Source organism: Muscardinus avellanarius (assembly GCF_963383645.1).
Source record: "Muscardinus avellanarius genome assembly, chromosome: X".
NCBI classification, from domain to species: domain Eukaryota; kingdom Metazoa; phylum Chordata; class Mammalia; order Rodentia; family Gliridae; genus Muscardinus; species Muscardinus avellanarius.
In genome coordinates, this window is record NC_137792.1 from 91,565,530 (window position 1) to 91,589,774 (window position 24,245).

The following is a 24,245-nucleotide window of genomic DNA, read 5'->3' on the forward strand; positions in this document are numbered from 1 at the left end:
ACAAATCCCAAATTAATACACAAACTGACCTACAATTTTGATCTTGATTATGTTGGTTAGTTTGCTAGTTGCAGTAGGAATGAAAAGAAGGCCTAGAGTTAAAGTACAATATTAGATTTATTAAAGAGGCATTTTCTCCTAAAAAGTCACCTCTGTGTTCTTGAAGATAGTGTACCGCAATCCAATCATCTCTACTCTTAAAATTTTATAAGTGCTTGACTTCTTACTTTGTTGCAAACTCTTGAGTTGTGGCTGTTATCTAATGATGACTAGAGGAACAATTTGATCAAGCACCAGATTAAAATGCAAATCAAAGTTGACTTAGCATTAGTATAGATGCAATACAATTTTACTTCTTTTTGAGAACCATGAATTTATTTTTCAGTTCCAGGGATGGAACCCAGGGCCATTGTACCTCCGAGCTACACCCCAGCCCTGTTTTTTAGTTGCAAAGGGCTTTAGTAAGTAGCGGAGGCTGTCTATGAAGGCGATCCTCAGGTCTCTGCCTCCCAAATTCTGGGATTACAAAGGTGTGCTACCACGCACGGCCCAAGAAACATGAATTTTAAAAGTTATTAAAATGAATGAAGAATATTGCATCATCAAATACTTTTTCTTATTTTTTAAATCATAGCTATATTAGTGACTTGCAGGTATAGAGCTTAGCTCCCTGGTTTTATATTATTTCTTGCTAAACCAAGAGCTGGATTTTGAAATAGTTCATAAATGGAATAATTCTTAATGGTAAAAGATCTTACTAGAGTCTTTTCATCATTGTAGGTGTTTATTGTTGAAACTTCCCTTTTAGTACTGAATTTACTGTACAATATAAGTTTTTGGTATTTTCTATGTTTGTTTCTTGTTTTTCTAAAAGTATTTTCTTTCATAATTTTTAAAAATTTTATTTGTGTGTGTTAGTGTGTGTGTGTGCATGTGTGTGTGTGTGTGTGTGTTACTAGGGATTAAACTCAGGGGCATTTAACTTCTGAACTACACCTCTAGTCCTATTTTATTTTGTATTTGAAAACAGGGTCTCAGCAGAGGGCCTTGCTAAGTTGCTGAGGCGAGCCTTGACCCTGTGGTCTTCCTATATCAGCTTTCCAAGTATTAGAATTACAAGCATGTGCCACGATTCGCAGCCTGAATTGTTTTCTTTTAGATTTATTCCTTGACTCAGTGGTTGTTCAAGAGTTTCTTGTTCAATTTCTACCTATTTGTGAATTTTCCAGAGTTTTTTTTTTTATTTGTTTTGTTTTTGTTTTTCTTTTGGTACTATGAATCGAACCCAGAGACATTCTATCTCAAGTACTCTTTTATTTTTATTTTGAAACAGAGTATCACTAAATTATCATGCACTGGCCTTAAACCATGCCAAGTTCCATTTTTCCCCTTTAGAAAATAATTTAACTTTGAAATTAGATATGTTAGATATGATGACTTTTCCTGAGTGGGGTCCACTAACTGATCTGTGGCTCTTCATCCACAACTAGTTATAGAGATATGGATATCACTCTGTCTTTTGAAGTCAGCATTATACAAGTAATAGTAGCGATATCTTATTTGTATTCAATGGTGCATAAAAGATAAAATTACTTTTGCAAAATTGAATATCCGATATGGTGGAAAAATTAATTTGGGCATATTATCATCAATCCAGATGAAAAGCTATACCTTCCGCTTATATTTTATTTTCATACAAAGAGGCAAAGGAGTCTGGTGTTCTGGGAGGACTCTTATAGCCTCTCTTAGAAGAATTTAAAATTCATTAAGTTTCTTATTTTCCTTAATATAGGTAAGAACTATAAGACATAATGAAATTTCCTTGCTATAGAATATTTACTATAAAATGATTATAGAACATGTATGTGGAAGTTTTTCCTGTCAAAGGCTCTGGAAATCTGATTCTCTTTATGATGAACTCTCCATCTTATAACCTGTGCAGAGGCCAAAATTTTACCAAATGTAATGGTAAATCAATCAAATATTATACATTTCCTTTGTTATGCTTTTATTAGTGCATAATAATTAATTATATGCCACATTGAGGCTCAAAATGATTACAAACATATATGCACACAGCACTTGGTATGTTTTATTCCATATTCCATACCACTTCCCTCCTCTCTCACTGCACAGGTCAGTGAGATTGACAGTGATAACTTCATATATGAACATAGGATTATTTGAATTGTTTTCATACTCAGTACTTCTTCCCCTCTGCCCCACTTCTCTCTGCCAACCCCTTAGACTATTCTACTGGTTTCTTCTCATTTATCTGAAGTCCCTTTTCTTTCCCATTTTCTCTCTAGCTTCCATATATGAGAGAAAACATTTGACCACTGACTTTCTGAGAATGGCTGATCTCACTTAATGTAATATTCTCTAGTTCCATCCATTTTCCTGCCAGTGACAAAATTTTGTTATTCTTTATGGCTGAGTAAAATTTAATTGTGTGTATATGCTTCACATTTTAGACACTGAGGTTGGTTCTGTAGTTTGGCTATTGTGGATGACGCTGCTATAAACATAGATTTGCCTGTATCACTATAGTATTGTAATTCTTTTGGAATGATGCTGAGAAGTGGAATAGGTGGGTCATCTTGTGGCTCCATTTATTATATTTTGAGAAAATTGCATACTGCTCTCCGTAGTGGTTATACTAATTTACAATCCCACCAACAGCTTAAGTGTGTAAGAGCTGCTCTTTAAAATTGTCTTTATTCTTGGTGATTGCCATTCCAACTGGACTTAGAGGGACTCTTACTGTTCAAGTTCTTAAACTTTATGATCTTTACTTTCTCATTGTCCTTTGAAGCTGATTTATGCACTTTTTCTTTTATAGCTTCAAATTGTAACTTAGAAAGAAGAAGGCCAGTAATAAGAGCTCTGGAGACCACCTGGGGCAATGTTAATTCATTTTTAGTTAATAAAAGTTTGACTCACTAGAGTTTGTTATTTCCTCACATTTTTTCTCTTCTTCAGTTCCCTGCCTTTCAAGTGATGGCTGAGAAGTAAAATAAAGCAGCTAGCCCATTTGTTTTATTATAATTATAATAATAATTTGTTTTATTATAATTAAAAATGTTATAGATACTAACAATTAGACCTAGATTATTTGAAATTTAGCTAGATTTCACTCCGGAAAAATTCTATATGGAAAATATTCTTTTTTTTTTTTTTTTGCGATGCTGAGAATGAACCCCAGGGGCATTCTACTTCTGAGCTATACCCCCAGCACCATTTTTTAATTCTTTATTTTGAAACAGTGTCTCCCTGAGTTGCAAAAGGCCTCACTAAATAGCTGAGGCTTACCAAGAATCACAATCCTTCTGTCTCAGCCTCCTAAATGCTGGGATTACAAGTGTGCTCCACCATGCCCAGGTATATGGAAAATATTCTTAATATACTTGAAAATTTTGATAAATTATCTTGTGTCTTTACATTTATAAAACACAAATGGCATTTTTTTTTTGCAATGGAGAGATTCAGATAGGATTTTTTGTGTTACTTTCAAACTTGGCCTCTATTTTTTAATAGCAGCATTTTTTTTTTTTTTGCAGTACTGGGAATAGAAAACAGGGGCATTCTACCTCCAAGCTACACCCCCAGCCCTGTTTTTTTTCTTTATTTTGAAACAGGGTCTCACGGGGTTGCAGAGGGCATCACTAAGTAGTTGTGGCTGGCTGTGAACTGTGATCCTCCAGTCTCAACCTCCCAAGTACAAGGATTACAAGTTGTGTGCCACCACACCCAACCAATATATTCTTGAACTATAATTTAAATATCATAAAATTCAATCTATTCAGGTGTTTTTAAATATATTTGTAAATGTCAATCACTAAGCCAAACATGAGAAGGAGGGAGGGAGAGGGAATTGGGCAGGAATTGGGTAAGGGCTAATTGGTTGGTGTGCGCATATATGCCTGCATCATCTTGTATTTCATTAAGATGTATAACTACAAATGGCCATTCTGCCAAAAATGATTTGTAGATTCAATGCAATTCCCATCAAAATACCAACTACATTCTTCACAGACCTAGAAAAAGCAATCATGAACTTTATATAGTGAAAGAAAAGACCCAGAATAGCCAAAGCAATTCTTAGCAACAAGAATCATGCAAGAGGCATCACAATCCCAGACTTCAAACTATACTATAGATCAATAGTAGTAAAAACAACATGGTACTGGCACAATAACAGGTACACTGACCAGTGGAACAGATAGAAGATAGAGAAACAAATCCACACACCTACAGTCAATTAATCTTTGACAAAGGGGCCAAAATCATACGCTGGAGAAAGACAGCCTTTTCAACAAATGGTGCTGGGAGAACTGGCTATCCATTTGTAGAAAGATGGAACTAAACCCCTATATCTCACCATGCACAGGAATCAACTCTAGATGGATCAAAGACTTAGATATCAGACCAGAGACTGTGAAGTTATTAGAGGAGAGCATAGGCTCAACAATCCAACATATAGGCACAGGCAGTAACTTTCTCAACAAAACCTCCAAAACTCAGGAAATTAAAGCAAGGATCAACAAGTGGGATAGCATCAAACTAAAAAGTTTCTTCTCATCAAAGGAAACCATCAAGAACCTAAAGAGGAAGCCTACAGAATGGGAGAAGATCTTTACCAGTCACCACTCCAATAGGGGGCTAATATCCAGAATTTACAAAGAGCTCAAAAGACTCTGCACTAGCAAAACAAAAAACCCAATCAAGAAATGGGAAATCGAATTGAATACACACTTTACAAAGGAAGAGATACAAATGGCCAATAGATTCATGAAAAGATGTTCTTCATCATTAGCTGTCAGGGAGATGCAAATCAAAACTACGCTGATATTCCATCTAACCCCAGTCAGATTGGCAAGCATAAAGAAATCAAACAATAATAAATGCTGGCAAGGATGTGGGGAAAGAGGAACTCTTTTACATTGTTGATGGGAGTGCAAACTAGTTCAGCCACTATGGAGATCTGTGTGGAGATTCCTTAGAAAACTGGGAATAGATCCACCATTCGATCCAGCTTTACCACTCCTGGGTATTTTTCCAAAGGGGTTGAAAACAGAGAACTACAGCAACATATGCAAACCTATGTTCATAGAAGCACAATTTGTAATAGCCAAAATATGGAAACAACCTAGGCCCCCATCAACAGATGAATGGTTTGCAAAGTTATGGAAAATACACACAATGGAATTCTATTCAGCTATAAAGAAGAACAAAATCATGTCATTTGTAAGAAGATGGAAAGTTCTGGAAAGCATTATGTTAAGTGAGATCAGCCAAAAACAGAAAGAGAAGGGACATATATTTCTTCTAATATGCCCAAACGAGTGAGCATTGGGGATACCAGAGGGACTCCAGATAATGGAAGGGAAATCTCAGCAAAGTTTGAATCGAAAACTAAGAGAGGAAGGAGGCTGAACTTGATTGATGAGTGGCTATTTCCAAATAGGTGTAAAAGTACGAATATAACAAGGTTAGCCTGGGTATTAAGTATCGGGAGGAAGGAAGGGAAACAAGGAGGGGGGGAGAGGGCACCAAATACAGATTAAATGTATAACATTTACTTTCAATAAAATAAATTTTAAAAAAGATGTAAAACTACAGTGCACCATAAAAAATAAAAAAATATATGTTTACAGAATTATGGAATCAGAAAAATCCAATTTTGGTTTCTAAATATTAAAGCACACATTATGTTAATTAGATTGTGGTAATAATTTTATAATATGATATCAAATAATCAGATTGTATACCTTAAATATACACATTTTTATTTGTCAGTTATATCACAATGAGGCTAAAATAAGTTAAATTAGACTAAGTTAAACACTATAAAATTAATGCAGCTTACAGAAGACATGAAGTTTAGGAGCTTTTATACTTATGGCTTCTTTTAGTAATAACTTCTCTGATATACTGATTGGTATCTTAAAATTTGAGTTATAATTAGCAGCATTATACATCCTAAATTATAATGACAAGTATATAAAATCTTGAGAGACAGATTAGACTTCTAGGATATTTATTTATTTTTGATACTGGGGATGGAACCCAGGGCATTCTACCTTCAATGTACACCCCCAGCTCTATTTTTATTCTTTTTTTTTTGTGCTACTGGGGTGGAACCCAGGGGCTTTTCTACCGCCAGGTTGTCCTCCCAGACCTATTTTATACTTTAATTGGAAACAGAGTCTCACTAAGTTGCTGAGCGCCTCACTAAGTAGCTGAGGCTGGCTTCAAACCTGTGCGATCCTTCTGTCTCAGCTTCCCAAGTGCTGGGATTACAAGCATGGGCCACCACGCCTGGCTAGGATATTAAAATTTAATATAGCCTTTAAGAATATTCCATTGTCGTAGCTGAGCATGGTGGCACAAGCCTGTAATCCCCATACTTGGGAGGCTGAGGGAAGAAGACTATAGGTTAAAGGCTGCATTAGCAAATCAGCGAGACTCTGTCTCAAAAAAAAAAACAAAAAAAAAACCAAACTGGTCTGGGGGGTGTAGAACTCCCCTGTATTCAATCCCTAGTAACACACACACACACACACACACACACACACACACACACACACACACACATTTCTTTGTCGCAGTATTTATTCTTTGGTGCATAGAAATATAATATGCATTCAAAGGCATGTAGGAATTTTGAGCATTCAATAGCTCAAATGCTCTGTCAAATGTAGTATATGGTCAGCTGCTGCTTTAATCAGTAATTTGCATCTAGTCCCACTGGTGACTTGTCATCTTTATCTATTTCTTTTGGAATAACACTGAGTGAATTTTATTTATTTATTTACATTTTTATTGGTGATTATATATACATATATATATATATATATATATATATATATATATATATCACCATATATAGCCATATTGGGGTAAAAAGCTTGTGTGAACATAGATGTACACATCGCCCATTTAGCCCCTACCCAAATCCCACCCCATTCCTTCCCCAACCCTCCTTCCCTTGTTTGGCTTAGTAGTTGACTTCGATATGTTTAAGTACATTATGTGTTTTAGAGAATTTCCTTCTTCCCCCCTCCCATCCCCTCATTTAGGTTGTCTTGTTTGCTGCTCTATAGGATTTCCTTTTTCATCTAGAGTTCTTCCTATGACCCATTTCTCCTTAGCTTGCACATAATAGGGAAAGCATCCGATTTCATATTTTTTTGTGGCTGGCTAATCTTGCTTAGCATAATGTCCTCCAGTTCCATCCATTTCCCTGAAAATGATGTAATTGAGTTTTTAATGGCTGAGAAAAATTCCATTGTGTACATATCCCACAGTTTTGTAATCCATTCATCTGTTGATGGACATCTTGGCTGGTTCCATAGTTTGGCTATGGTGAATTGTGCAGCTATGAACATAGACACTCATGCATTAGTTTGGTAGTTTGGTTTACTTTCTTTTGGGTAGATACCCAGAAGTGGTATTGATGGATCAAATGGTAGATTTGTTCCCATTCTTCTGATGATTCTCCACACTGTTTTCCAAAGTGGTTGCACTAATTTGCAATCCTACCAACAATGTTTTAGAGTTCCCACATCTCCACATCCCCACTAGCATTTGTTATTGTTTGTGTTTTGAATGATTGCCATTCTAGTTGGAATTAGGTGAAGTCTCAGGGTAGTTTTGATTTGCATCTCTCTGACTGCCAATGATGTTGAGCATTTTTCATGCATTTCTTGGCTATTTGAATTTCTTCTTTCATTGTCTATTTAGTTCACTTGTCCATTTTTTGATTGGATGATTTTTTTTAGTGTTGAGTTTTTTGAGTTCTATGTATATTCTAGATATTAGTCCTCTATCGGAGATGTAGGTGGCAAAAATCTTCTCCCATTCTGTTGGCTCTTGATTAAGACTCTTGACAGTTTACTTTGCTGAACAGAAGCTTTTCAGTTTCATGCAATCCCATGTATTGATTCTCCTTTTAATTTGTTGTGCCTTTGGGGTCTTGTTGAGAAAGTGTTTATCTGTGCCTATATGTTGCGGTGTTGGACCTAAGCCCTCTTCAAGGACTGTCAAGGTCTCCGGTTTAATTTCCAAGTCTTTGATCCATCTTAAATTGACTCTTGTGCAGGGTGAGAAAGTGGGATTAATTTCCAGTTCTCTGCATATGGTTAACCAGTTTTGCCAACACTGTTGAACAGGCTCTCTTTTTTTCCACTGAGTGAATTTTATGATTACCAGCTCAGCAGACTGAATAGAAGCAAAAGATATAAGCTGTTGATATTTAAAAAAATTATTGGTGCATTGTAGTCATGCATTTTAGTGGGATAAAAGATAATGGAGAAATATATGCACACATCACCCAATTATCCCTTACCTAATTCCCACCCTTTCCCTTACCCTCCCTCCTTTCCATGCTTGGCTTAGTGATTGACTTTGATTCTCTGGTGATGGTGTTTTCTGGCTATGAAAGGCGCTGATTTTGTGGTAATGGAGATTGGTTGTTAGCGGGGCTCTTAAGCCCCGCTTTTCTCGATCGCCATCTTAAGTACATTATGTGCTTTTGAGAATTTCTCTCTTCTTCCTTCCATCCTCTCAGTTAGGTCGCCTTATTTGCTCATCTATTGAATCTCCTTCTTCATCTAGAGTTCCTCTTGTTACCAATTTCTCCCTAGCTTTCGTATATTAGGAAAAGCATCCAATTTCTTCTTTTTTTGTTACTGACTAATCTCACTTAGCATTATGTCCTCCAGTTTCATCCATTTCCCTGTAAATGATATAATTGTGTTTTTCTTTATGGCTGAGTAGAATTCCATTGTGTACATATCCAACAGTTTTGTAATCCATTCATCTGTTGATGGACATCTTGGCTGTTTTCATAGTTTGGCAATGGTGAATTGTGCAGTTATGAACATATACATTTATTAGTTTGGTTGTTTTGTTTCCTTTCTTTTGGGTAGATACCCAGAAGTGGTATTGCTGGATCAAATGGTAGATTTGTTCCCATTCTTCTGAGGATTCTCCATACTGTTTTCCAAAGTAGTTGCATTAATTTGCAATCCCACCAACAATTTTTAGAGATACCACTTCTCCACATCTTCACCAGCATTTGTTGTTGTTTGTGTTTGGAATGATTGCCATTCTAGTTGGAGTTAGGTGAAATCTCACTGTAGTTTTGATTTGCATCTCTCTGATTGCCAACGATGTTGAACATTTTTCATGTGTTTATGGGCCATTTAAATTTCTGACTTTGTGAATCTGTCAGTATTAAATGAGTGCCACAGATACAGAGATTATTTTAGAAAGGGGATCAAATATGCTGTTTATCAGTACTCTTTTAATAATGTTACACCATTGGAAGCTGAGAAGGCTGGTCACTTCTCAATGTGATTTACTATTTAGAAATCTTTTACTTAGCTGACACCAGAAACATTCTCTGAAGGGAAGAATATTGTCAGATGTGCTCTAAAACATTGTATTCCTAGGCAGTTTTTTGCATATAGGTTAATGGGCGGGTACTTTAGATGTGTGACCAATGTATTAAAAATTACAGTCATAATACTCCAATAAAAGCTAGGCGTGGTGACACATGCCTGTGATCCTAGTACTTTGGAGGCTGGGACAAGAGGATTGCAGATTTCTAGGCAGCCTCAGCAACTTAGTGAGACCCTGTTTCAAAATAAAACATAAAAGACAGGCGTGGTAGCACACCCTTGTAATCCCAGCATTTGGGAGACTGAGATGAGAGGATCGCGGTTCTTGGACAGCCTCAGCTACTTAGTGAGGCCCTCTGCAACTTAGTGAGACCTTGTTTCAAAATAAAGAATAAAAAATAGGGCAGAGGGTGTAGCTTGGAGGTCAAATATCCCTGGGTTCAATCCCCAGACCCACAAATAAAATAAAATAAAACATAAAATAGAGCTGGGGTGTAGCTCATAGGTAGTATGTCTCTGGGCTCAATCCCCAGTGCTCCCCCCCACAAAATAGGACAATAAAAATGTAATAAATAAGCAAGAAAACTAAATTAGCTGGGTGTGGCAGTGCAAGCCTATAAGCTCTACTTAGGAGACCGAGACAGGAGGATCATACGTTTGAGCCCAGCCTCAGCAACTTAGTGAGGCCCTTTTCAATGTAGGGAGACCCCTTCTCAAAAAATGAAAAATAACATAGGGGTGGGGTGTAGCTCTGAGGTAAAATGTCCCTGGGTTCAGTCCCTAGTACTTCAAGAAAAAAATTTGAAAACAGTTTGATTGATGTAATATAAATAAATCTATAACAATTATTAGAAAAATTATTATTAGAAAAATAATTTGAAATAACTAGAAGAAAATATAAGGGAAACACTTCAAGATATTCTCACAGGCAAAGATGTTCTGGATAGAACTCCAGCAGCTTAAGAGTCAAAACTAAGAATTGAAAAATGGGATTATATCACATTCCAAAGCTTTTGCACAGCTACGGAAACAGAGTAATGAGACCAGGAAAAAATCTTTACCACTTATTTATCTGATAGAACATTAATATCCAAAATATTTAAGGAACCCAGAAAAACTTAACAAAATACAATCAAATAAAAAATGGTCAAGGACCTGAATAGACACTTATCAAAAGAAATACAAATGTTGAATAAATATATAAAAATACTCAATATCTTTAGCTATGGTAATGCAATTCAAAACTACATTGGGATTCTATCTCATCCTAGTTAGAATGGCTGGTTTACATATACAGCCAGACGTGGTGATGCACGCCTATGATCGCAGGACTTAGGCTGAGTCAGGAGGATTGCAGATTTGTGGCCAGACACAGCAACATATTTATTCATTTTAGAATTCCTAGAATATCACTTCAAGGATAGTACTTTTAGCATTCAGTATTGAAAAGTCTGAACACTGCTTCAGCACACTTCTGTGCATTTGGAAAAATATAATGATGAATCTAGTTTCTATTTGCCTACTTTATTTTTATTGGTACATTGTAGTCATACATATTAATGGGGTACAAGATTATTTGCCTACTTTAAGTTCACAAACATTGCCAAATTCCTAATTCAGTTAAAATCTAAAGTGTGTATCCATCAATATTAAATTTGGTGATGTTATCATTAGCATGAACAGCTGTTCTCCATTTTCACTAGGATATGATCATAAAGAAATAACTCTACAAGTGGCATGAAGGACACAGGCTGGAATGAAGAAATGGTCCTATTGGGCTAGTGAGATGCTTGGGCATGTTATCAAGGAAGTTGTCATTTATGCCAGAGATCCTGAGGATGTCAGTGGTGTTTCTGGGAGCGCATTAGGTGTAGTTTTCCATTCAAAACAAAGACTATGATAATTTCTGAAGTTTCTTTCAGCCCTATATTTACATGCACATTTTATTATAATAAATATCTTGCTTAATTGTAGTATGTCACATCACAAATGGGAAATGTTTTACTTCAGAACAGCAAATACCTTAACTTACATGGCCATTTGTATATACCAACTTTGGGACATAAAGAAGCTGCTTGGAGGAAGAAATATTAAATTCAGGATCCAGTATTTCAACTTCCTCCTGGACACTTCTGAAATACGTGCATGTCTTATGGATGCTCCCAAATCTCAAAAGGCCTTTAAAAAACAAATGTATTTATAATATTCCTGAACTGGTTGTTCATCTGGAATTGATTATTTTTCCATCTTCTCTATTGCCTGAGAGAGGACAAATCACGGGTGACATTTTCCCATCCTCTTTTCTTTCATCCTCTTCCTAAACTTTCATTTGTTAAATCCTACCTCAGAAATAGATCCGATAAATCCATTCCTCTTCACCTCTACAGTTGAAAATCATCTACATGTTCCCTTTGCCCGGTAATATTGCGGCTTTAGTGTCTAGGCCCCCTCCTTTTTCCCACCTCAAGATCACCTTCCACATTGCTTTCTTTGCTTCTTAAAATCCATGCATAGGTCCCACTTGTATGTACAGAATCAGATTAAAAGTCCTAATTATGAAATGTCTCCCCTGACCCCCCAAGTTTCCTTCCACTATTTTCTTGATTCTCTCCTCTTTTATCTAAAAGTGTCTTATATTCCCCCATGTTTCTCTAACACAATGAATTCTGTGTGCATTCATGTTTCTATCACTCTGCACCTCTTTATGATGTATAAATACAGTGCACCAATAAAAGTATATAAAAATCCTAGATATGAGTTTTTTTTTTTTTTTTTTTGCGGGTCTGGGGATAGAACATTTGACCTCCGAGCTACACCTCCTGCCCTATTTTTTATTCTTTATTTTGAAACAGGGTCTCACTGAGTTGCGAAGGGCCTCCCTAAGTTGCGGAGGCTGTCTGCAAGCTTTGATCCTCCAGTCTCAGCCTCTCAAATGCTGGGATTACAAGTATGCGCCACCATGCCCAGCTCTAGTTACGAGTATTTTTTTTAATCTCTTGATCTGGTCCTTACCTGTATCTCTTGCCTCATTTCCTGCCATTTCTCCATATGTTTTCAGAAGTTGACACACACTGTAAGAACAACTCATGTGGTTCAAATTGTCTGGTTTTCTTTGTCGTCCTTGTTTGCATCTTATTCCTTTGGAATCTTTCCTGTTTGCCTGCCTGCCTGCCTGCCTAATGATCTTCAAGTGTCACCTTTGTCATCAACAGTTTATTCCTCCCTTTTCTGTGCTTACTTGTGTGGGTAGTCACCTCATTTGGAAGCACATGTAGAGTCATATGCTCATCTCCACTTGTCTTTCTCATCACATTGAGTCACATGGGCAAGTGACAGTCCATAGAGTGCTTGTTGTTTTGTCCCCCATCCCTATATCCATCTATAACATAGGTAGAGTTTAATATCTTTAATAATATTATCAATCATGCAGAATTTAAGAGTTAGAAGAGGATGAGCTTCTCATACTCTGGGATTCACTTGACTTCCCCTCTTTCAGTTGTTGATGTTATGAAATTATATGTTTATATATTATTTGCCCCAGAACATAAATTAATAATTAATTTAAATGCATTAGTTTCTTAAGTTATATAGAAAAAATTGAAATTATGAACCAGTATTATAATAATACTAGATTTCAGCCTATTTTTAATAAATATATAATGTTTTAAATGATGTAGGAAACAAAAAGTGGAAACCGTTGTTATAATAATTCTAGCTTTAACAATTGCCAGCATATGTACCTTTATTGAGATCTTTATTTGTTTACATAGCTTTAAGTTGCTGTCCAGTGTCCTTTCATTTCATAATGCAGGACTCTGTTGAATATTATTTGCACGACACAGCTAGTGGTTAAAAAAAACTTTCTTAGATTTTGTTTAGGAATGTCTTAATTGCACCCTCAATTTCTGAAGTTTTGCTAGATAGAGGATTTTTAGTTGACAATTTCTTTTCAATACTTTGAATATATTAACTAATTTCTTTTTGGCTTCCAAAATTACTGATAAGAAATCTGCTGAAAATATTAAGGATCTCTGGCATGTTACAAATTAATTTTATCTTGCTGCTTTTAAGATCCTTTCTTTGTTTTTCAAAAATTTGATTATACTGTGTCTTAATGTGAATCTCTTTGAGTTTATCTTATTTGTAGTTTGTCAAGCTTCTTAGATATTTGAATTCATATCATTCATCAAGTTTGGGAGATTTCCAGCCTTTAATTTTTAAAATAGTCTATATTCTCTCTTCTTTTCTTTTCTTTTTTCTTTTCTTTCTTTATTTGGAATACCCGCACTGTATAAGTCAGTCAGCTTGGTGGTGTCCCATAGTACCCTGCGGCTCTGTTCACTTTTGTTCAATCATTTTTTTCAGATCCTCAGACTCAGTTTCCATTTTTCTATCTTCAAGTTCACTGATTTTTTTGTCATACTGGAGATTGAATCCAGAGGCATTCTACCTCTGAGCTACACCCCGGATATTATTATTATTATTATTATTATTATTATTATTATTACTATTACTATTACTATTATTATTTTGAAACAAGGTTTCATCAAGTTGTGGAGAGCCTTCTGAAGTTGCTAAGGCTGTCCTTGAACCTGTGGTCCTCCTGTCTCAGTCTCCCACATACTTGAATTATAGCTATGTGCCACCAAACATTGGTTCACTGATTCTCTCTCTCTCAATTTTCTTTTTCGTCTGCACAAAAATGTCTTTGATCCATCTAGTGATTTTTTTTCTTTTTGATTACTGTAGTTTTGAACTCCAGAATTTATTTTTGTTACTTTTATGCTTTCTATTTCTTTACTGATACATTTATTTTATTCAAACATCATTTTCTTGATTTCCACATATTCTAGTTTTTCTTCTCTTCACCGTTCCTTTTTTCTTCTTTTCTCTTTTCTTATTTTTGAGAAGGTTTAAGGTAGTTCTTTTAAAGCCTTTGTCTAATAGATCTACTATCATGTCTTTATCAGGGCCAAACTGAACACTTGAATCTAATAATGTGGTGATATGGAAAATCAGATTCTCCCCCTTCCCCAGTGTTTGCTTTTATTGTTGTTGTTACTTCTATATTGTTATAGGCTGTCTGTGTGCTGAGAATAAACCTGTGATATTAACACCTTCAAAGGTATATTCTGAGGCTACTCATTTTATGGTAACTTTTTAATTTTTCCCATATATGAAATTACTTTGGCACCTGAAAGGGGTAAGAGAGATAAATTAATGGGAATAAAAAAGGGTGCTGTCTCTTTATGTCCCCTGGAAACCACTTCAATCAGAAAGTGGAGAACTGGCAATAATAATGGAAGAAGCAACAGAAATGGCCACCTTCTCTTACCACCCATGTGATCAGAAATAACAATTAATATCCAGAGCCTGAATCCTTAATATTTGAAAAATAGGATCATTTTTGCAGACCTTGGCTCCCAGAAGCTATTGGGTGGCTGCTTTGGGAACTTGCCTGTCATGGGATTGGGGCTGGGGACTGGCTAGTACCTGCTTTTTCCATATCTGAGATTGATAAAAAATTAACTACAATTCGCTATCCAAATATTCCCCCTAGAGATTCTAAAACTTCAACCAACCCTAGAGTTCAGTATAGCTTCATTCAATCTTACAGTGCAATTGTCTGGGAGTAGTGACAGCTATTTTTTCCTACCTTCCCTGAATCCTGTCTCCACAAAATGCATTTTTACTGCCAGATGTGTTGTCCAGGACTTGGGAGGCAGAGACAAGACAATCATAGGTTTGATGCCAGCTTCTGCAACTTAGCAAGACCCTGTTTCAAAATAAAAAGCCCTGGAAGTTCAACTCCGGGGTAAGATGCCCCAGAGTTCAATCCTCAGTTCCTCCATTACTGTAAGGGGATTTTGAAATTTCTATAGATTAATAAACCTTATGAGATTATTTGAACCTTTTTGTAGCAAATCTGTAAACAGTTCCATGAGTCTTCCTTGTTTAACAACATCATGTTTCATTAATGTTATTAAATAATTGCATCTCTGATGGATTGTGGTTTTGTCTCTGCTAGATCTTGGTCAGTATTGAATTAATGGCTACCTCAGGAGGCTCCTTTGTTCATACTTTCGATATTCATAAAATGGCTCCTCATACTGAGTTACCATTTTTTTTCCTCAGCCTAAACACTGCTTCCCTGATTCTGGGAATACTTTAAAAAATGATGCCACACTGAGTGTGGTGGAACATGCAAGCATGCAATCCCAGTATTTGGGAGCCTGAGACAGGAGGATCACAGATTATCAATGTAATGAGACTCTCTATAATCTATCTAGATGTTGTTTCAAAACAATCAAGAAAACAAAAATTAAAAAAAAAGGCTTTGGGTATAACTCAGAGGTAGAATGCCCCTAGTTTAATCGCCAGTACTAATAAGTAAATACATACATACATACATACATACATACATACATACATACATAAAATGATGTCAAGAATTGCATATGATGCTACAGGTGTAGGCTATTTTGTGGTGAGACTGTTGTGATTCATGATCATATTCTATATATGTGACTGAAGCCAATTTCTGGATGAATAATTGGTAACTATGTGTCTTTTTTTCAGAAGAATTGTCTGCATGCAATTTGATTTATATATGGTAATATAGGCTGCTTTCACTTAGATCCTATTTGAACTTCTTTCATATTTTCTTACAGAATTTTTTCTTAAATCTGAAACTAATTAATTTCCACTGTTGCAAGTTCTGACTGTTTTAATCGGCTTCCTAAGCTCATGTTAAAACTCCCCCCGCCTGTTTTGATAAATCTCCCCTTCTACTTTCCCAGTGTTCTACATATTTTAAAACAGGTCTTAGAGACAACCTTTAAATAAGTAAATAAATCAAGAAGCTTAAGATAAGCAGAAAATAATTTAAATGTCCAATAATAGAAAGCAAATAGCAGCCACATAAAGAAGCATTATCAGCAGAGAATTTTGCTTTCTTAATTAAGTCTAGAGTAAAAAGTAGCCCTTAATTTGAAAAAAAAAAGTCATGAGGCAGTTTAATTCTTAAGTAGAAACATGTTCCTAATTGAATAATTAACTTTAAAAATATATAGACTATTTTTGTAGCCAGTACCAAAAATATGCTATATGTACCTATATTTTCTCTGTTATTTTAATTTTACCAATAAAGTTGCTAAGCAAAATTTTGCCCATGAAACATTTGCTACTTTTTAAAAAGGATACTGTTTTGTATGCAAATTTGAACTGATTAAAAATCAAAGTAGCCCAATGTTTGACTATTTGCTTTATCAAACAATTCATTACATGCTTCCCTTGTTTTTATATTTTAATGAAAATCAAAAAAAAAAAGCTTCTAAACTGAGAATTCTATATATCCAAGAAAAGCCTGTTTGGATTGATGACTTTTAGCTCGGTGTAGACTCTGGATCCACTTTTCTAAATTCTAATACTACTAGACAAGAAGGCTGATTTTCTGTTAATTGAAAATATCTTTGTAAAAATTTTAGTAATGCAAGCATTAAAAGAGTAAGGTCTACTTGTCATTGAAGTATGTTATTAAAAATGGCTTGCCCTATTTGTAATTTTCCTTGTGCTTTTTTGGGCCTTTGAAAAAGTATATATTTGTAATTATATTTCTAAATTGCTTATGTGCTTACTTCTTACATTTATCTTTAAATATAATATTTATTTTTATACACATCAAATATTAGCTAATGTGTAACATTTTTTCTAGTATTTTTATTGAAAGTAAATGTTATACATTTAATCTGTATTTGGTGCGTCCCTCCCCCTCATTTTCCCTTCCACTCTCCCAATACTTAATACCCAGGCTACCCTGCTATATTCATACTTTTACACCTATTTGGAAGTAGCCCCACATCAGTCAAGTTCAGCCTCCTTCCTCTTTTAGCTTTCCATTCAAACTTTGCTGAGATTTCCCTTCCATTATCTGGGATCCCTCTGGAATCCCCAATGCTCACTCGTTTGGGCATATTAGAGGAAATATATGTCCGTTCTCTTTCTGTTTTTGGCTGATCTCACTTAACATAATGCTTTCCAGAACTTTCCATCTTCTTACTAATGACATGATTTTGTTCTTCTTCATAGCTGAATAGAATTCTACTGTGTGTATTTCCCATAATTTTGCAAACCATTCATCTGTTGATGGGGACCTAGATTGTTTCCATATTTTGGCTATTACAAATTGTGCTGCTATGAACATAGGTATGCATATATTGCTGTAGTTCTCTGTTTTCAATCCATTTGGAAAAATACCTAGGAGCAGTAAAGCTGGATCAAATGGTGGATCTATTCCCAGTTTTCTAAGGAATCTCCACACAGATCTCCATAGTGGCTGAACTAGTTTGCACTCCCACCAACAATGTAAAAGAGTTCCTCTTTCCCCACATCCTTGCCAGCATTTATTATTGTTTGATTTCTTTATGCTTGCCTATCTGACTGGAGTTAGATGGAATCTCAGCATAGTTTTGATTTGCATCTCCCTGATGGCTAATGATGAAGAACATCTTTTCATGAATCTCTTGGCCATTTGTATCTCTTCTTTTGTAAAGTGTCTATTCAATTCGATTGCCCATTTCTAGATTGAGTTGTTGGTTTTGCTAGTGCAGAGTCTTTTGAGCTCTTTGTAAATTCTGGATAATTAGCCCCCTATCCAAGTGGTGACTGGTAAAGATCTTTTCTCATTCTGTAGGCTTCCTCTTTAGGTTCTTGATGGTTTCCTTTGATGAGAAGAAACTTCTTCGTTTGATGCCATCCCACTTGTTGATTCTTGCTTTAATTTCCTGAGCTTTGGAGGTTTTGTTGAGAAAGTTACTGCCTGTGCCTATATGTTGGATTGTTGAGCCTATGCTCTCCTCTAATAACTTCACAGTCTCTGGTCTAATTTCTAAGTCTTTGATCCATCTATAGTTGATTCTTGTTCATGGTGAGAGGTAAGGATTTAATTCCATCTTTCTACAAATGGATAGCCAGTTCTCCCAGCACCATTTGTTGAAAAGGCTGTCTTTTCTCCTGCGTATGATTTTGGCCCCTTTGTCAAAGATTAATTGACTGTAGGTGTGTGGTTTTGTTTCTGTATCTTCTATTCTTTTCCACTGGTCAGTGTACCTGTTATTGTGCCAGTACCATGTTGTTTTTACTACTATTGATTTATAGTATATTTTGAAGTCTGGGATTGTGATGCCTACGACATGATTCTTATTGCTGAGAATTGCTTTGGCTATTCTGGGTCTTTTCTTTCTCCATTTAAAGTTAATGATTGCTTTTTCTAAGTCTGTGAAGAATGTCATTGGTGTTTTAATGGGAAGTGCATTGAATCTATAAATCATTTTTGGGACAATGACCATTTTGATGATATTTATTCTGCCTGTACACGAGCAGCAAGGGAGGTTTTTCCATCTTCCAAGGTCATCTTCAATTTCTTTCTTTTAGTGTTTTATAGTTTTGTTGTAGAGGTCTTTTACAGAGGTTTATTCCTAGGTATTTTATTGGTTTTGAGGTTATAGTGAATGGAATTGTTTTATTTCTTTCATTGTGGATCCATTGTTTGTGTAAAGAAAAGCCACTGATTTCTTTAGTTTGATTTTGTATCCTGCAACATTACTGAATTTGTTAATGAGCTCCAGAAGTCTTTTGGTTGAGTTCTTAGGGTCTTCTAGATAAAGGATCATGTCATCTGCAAATAAGGATAATTGTAATTCCTCTCTTCCTATTTGAATTCCTTTTATTTCCTTCTCTTTTTTTATTGCTGTGGCAAGAGTGTCAAGGACTCTATTGAAGAGGAGTGGTGATAGGTCATCCTTGTCTTGTTCCCAATTTTAGGGGAAATTCTTGCTGTTTTTCCCCATTCAGTATAATGTTGGCTTTGGGTTTGCTGTATATTGTCTTAATGATGTTGAGGTATGTTTCTTCTATTCCATTTTCTATAGTGTTTGTAACATGAATGGGTGTTGGATTTTGTGGAGTGCTTTTTCAGCATCTATTGCTGTAATTATGTGGTTTTTATTCTTGATTCTGTTTATGTGGAGAATGACATGTATTGATTTGTGTATGTTGAAACAGCCTTGTTTTTCTGGGATGAAACCAACTTTTTCATGGTATTTTATTCTTTTGATATGTTTTTGAATGCGTATGGCTAGTATTTTGTTTAGAATTTTGCATCTATGTTCATTAAGGATATTGGTCTGTAGTTTTCCTTTCTTGAGGTATCTTTATTTGGTTTGGGGATTAATGTGATACTGGCCTCGTAGAAGGAATTTGGGAGAGTTCCATCTCTTTCAATTTCCTGGAATAAGTTATGCAATATTGGTATTAGTTCTTTACTGAAGGTTTTGTAGAATTCAGCTGGAAACCCATCTGGGCCTGGGCTTTTCTTTGATGGAAGAATTTTTTTTTGGTGGTACTGGGGTTCCTGGAAGTCCTTTTACCTCCGGGCTACACTCCCAGACCTATTTTATATTTTTGAAACAGGGTCTCTTACGCCAGCACGGCTGGCTTCGAACCTGTGCGATCCTCCTGTCTCCGCCTCCCAAACGCGGGGATTACAAGCGTGCACCACCATGCCCGGCGGAAGAATTTTTATTGCCATTTCTATATCATTGTTAGCTATTGGTTGGTTTAGGCTTGCTATGTCCTCTTGGTTCAGTTTAGGTAGGTTAACTGTGTTTAGGAATCTATCAATTTCTTCCACGTTTTCTTGTCTATTGGAGTGTAAAATTTTAAAGTAGCTTCTGATAATCCTTTGAATTTCTCCACTCTCTGTGGTGATTTCTCCTTTTTCATTTCTGGTTTTAGTAATTTGAGTTGATTCTCTTTTTTTTGGTTAGGTTGGCCACGGATATATCAATTCTATTAACCTTTTCAAAGAACCAGGTTTTTGTTTTGTTGATTCTTTGAATTGTTTTTTTTTGTTTTGTTTTTGTTGTTGATGTTCTCTATTTCATTTATTTCTGCTCAAATTTTAATAATTTCCTATCTTCTGCTGACATTGGGATTGGACTGTTGCAGTCTTTCTAGGTCCTTGAATTGTTCCAATAAGATCTGAACTTGGTGATTCTGAGTCCTTCTTATGTGGGCACTCAATGCTATAAACTTTCCTCTTAATACTGCCTTCGTAGTGTACCATAGATTTTGGTAGGTTGTGTCTCTGTTTTCATTTATTTCCAAAAATTTCTTTATTTCTTTCCTAATCTCTGCTCTTACCCATTCATCATTCAATAGTGTATCATTCAGTTTCCATGTATTTGCATAGTTTCTTTTGAGTTTCCTGTTGTTGAATTCTACTTTAATTCCATTATGGTCTGAAAAGATGCAGGAAATTATATTACATGTTTTGAATTTACTGGTGCTTTCTTTGTGTCCCAGGATGTGATATATTTTGAAAAAAAGTTCCATGGACTGATGAGAAGAATGTGTATTCTGTAGTTTCTGGATGAAATATTCTGTATATGTCTATTAGGTCCATTCGGTTTATAGTTTTCTTTAGTTCTAAAGAGTCTTTATTCTACTTTTGCCCTGAAGATCAATCCAGTGTTGTGAGAGGTGTATGAAAGTCTCCCAGAATTATTTTATTTGGGTCCATTTGAGATCTGATGTCCCAAAGGGTTTGTTTTACAAATGTGGTTGCATTCACATTTGGGGCATAAACATTTATTATCATTATATCATCTTGGTGTATTGTTCCTTTTAATAAAAGGAAATGCCCTGATTTGTCTCTTCTGATGTGTCTTAGTTTAAAGTATGTTTTGTTGGATATCAGGATTGCTACCCCTGCCCTTTTTTGTTCTCCAGTAGCATGGTATATCTTTTTCCATCGTTTCACTTTCAGTCTGTGAATGTCTTTGGCTATTAGGTGAGTTTCTTGCAAACAGCATTATGTTTCGGTTATTTTTTTTGATGCACATTGCCAGTCTATGTCTTTTGATTGGTGAATTAAGTCTTCTGACATTAAGAGTTGTTATTGAAATACGATTTTTTTTTCTGTCATTTCGTTTTCTGTCATCTGTTTGGTAGCTTTTTCTTTCTTCTTTACTTAGAAGCCCCTCTGGTCACTTTCCTCTCTTCTCTGGTTCTAAAATCTGCTTCTCTTTTCTTCTTTATGGTTTATTTCTTTAAGTATTTTCTCTAGTGCTGGTTTTGAATCCATAATTTTTTTGAGATTTTGTTTATCTTGAAACCCTTTTATTTCTCCATCAACTTTGAATAGTAGTTTGGCTCGATATAGTAGTTTTGGTTGGAAGTTATTTTCTTCCAAGGTCTGGATCACGTCATACCAGTCTCTCCTGGCATTCATGACCTGAGTTGTATAGTCTGGGGTGATTCTTATTGTTTTGCCTCTGTATGTTACCAGACCTTTTGTTCTCACTGCTTTTAAAATATTTTCCTTGGCCTCTATGTTATTCATTTTGACTGGTATGTTGCGTGGGGAGGTCCTTCTTTGATCTTGTCTTAATGGTGTTCTGTATGTCTCCTGAACATGAAGATCTATGTCTCTTTCCATGTTTGGGAAATTCTCTGAAATAATTTCTGTGAAGAGATTACGGATGCCCCTGGTCTGTACCTCTATCCCTTCTTCAATGCCTTTTATCTGTAAGTTAGGATGTTTCATGTTGTTCCAAATTTGCTGGATGTTTAGGTTTTGTTGCTGTAATGACTTCTGTAAACTATTGACTGTGTTTTTGGTTTTGGATGAACTGTCTTCTAACAGTGCTAGTCTACTTTCCATTTCATCTAATCTTCCAGAATTTCTTTCTATTGCTGACTTCATTTCATTTATTGACTCTTTCATTTCATTCCAGATCTCTTTCTGATTCTTTCTTGGTATTTCTAACTCATCTTTCATTTCCTCTAAAGTTGATTTAAATCCTTTCATCATATTGTAGATCCAGATTCGGAACTCCACTTCTTGTATTTCTTGTAGGTCAGTATTTGTGACTTCTGTCATTTCTCCACTATTCCTGGTTCTCATATTTTCAAAGTTCTCAGGCCTGCTTTTCTGCTGTCATCCCATCGTTTGTGGGTATTATTTTATTCCAGTCTTAGTAATATTGATTTAGAAAAGTCAACCGGTAAGCAGTACTTTTTCAAGTAGTGGTGGTTGGGTGATGGTGGAGTAGCTAGGGTGATGGGGGCAGGAGTCAGGTAAGGTAGAAAATATAATTAGGTTGTGGAAGAATTTACATATAATAAGGTTGTATCTGGTTGAGAATGGGAGAAGTTTATACAGTAAGGCTGTTTGTTGTATTTATTAGAATATATAAGTATGAAGATGTGAGAAATTTTGTGTATTAAACACAGAGATACATTTAGGGGACAAAGAGAAGGTTTTGAGGGAAGATAGTATATATCCGAAATTGAAGACTTTGTAGAAGGAGTGGGGGAAAGGAGCAAAGACAAACAGATAAAGAAACAATAAAAGGTACAAAGGCTAACTTTTATATATCATGTATAGACAGCAACTTCGACAAAAAAAAAATACTGCCAAAAGAGAACAGAAAAGATTAAGAGATTAAACAGGATGAGAATAAAATAAAATAAAACAAAACACTAACCACCATATATAAGTAAAAAAAGAAGAAACAAAAACTTATCCCCCCAGAAAACCAAAAACCAAAGCAAACCCAAAGACCCCAAAAATCATACATACAATACCAATCTGCAAAAATAAAAAAATAAATTATAAAAAGATAGAAAAATAATAAAAAATAAAAGAAATAACAGTCCTACTATGTTACTTATATATGGTGAATGTGCCACTGTCTTGTATTTTCTTGGAGTATCTCCTTGTGGCCCTGTACAGGTAGCATGCCTTAAGCGCCCTTCTGTGATATCTGAGTTGAGGTACCCTCTGCACACACTGGCACTCACAGTTATCACACTCACTGTGTGCTCACCGGGTCCCGTGGCTCCTCTGAGTTCATGCTGTTACCTGGCAGTCAAATCTGTGGCTCTGAAGTTCTGGCAACTCTTCCATAGCCTGCTGATTTGTTGGTCCTGCGGTTAGCAGGTCTACTTCCAGATCCCTGAAGGTCTGTCTCCGGGTGTGTATGTGGGGCTGCCTTTGGTGGGCGAACAGTGCTGCTCAGGAGCTCTAGTTAGCTCACAACTTCAGGTATTAGAACTCTCTGGCCACTTTCAGACTCTAGGGGCTCTCTTGGAATGTTAAAGACCCAAAAGTCCTGTTTGGGCGGCCGGCCCCGCCGTCGCCTGCGCCTGCGACTGCAATCCGCCGGCCGCCTGCATCTTCAGCTCACTTTCTGCTTTCTTTGTGTGTTGTGGTGAATCTTGCAATTCAGTTGTTAGATTTCTTCTGCCGTAGACCCTGAGTCTGTTTTGGGTCATATGCTGAGTTTTTTCTTTATTAAGGCACTTCTGTCTTAGTAATTGAACTTAATTTGCTTCAGCTAGTGAGATATGCTGCAGCTCTCCAGCACCATCTTGATCCTCCTCGCCTTGTGCCTTTTATATTATACTTTGATTTTTTCAAGTTCGTTAACACTTCAGTAGGAAACTGAATTAAAAGACCATGTTTTTTACACAGCATTTTACATGATTTTCCTGGCAGCTCTAAATTGAAATGTGAACTTTGGTAATGCTCAAATATCAAAACATGGTAGGCCTTCACCAAGCATATTATTGGAAGACTTTTTATCTTTCTTTTTCTTTAATTGATACATGACAAATCTGTTTATCACAGGCATTTTCTATTACATGGGAAAATTGTTAACCTGTGGGAGTGACAGATGATTTTGAAAATGTGTAACTTTATTTTTACTTCTTTTGTTGAGCTAAGAAGACCTCATTAGATAATGGTGATGCTTTTCGTGACATTTCAATGCT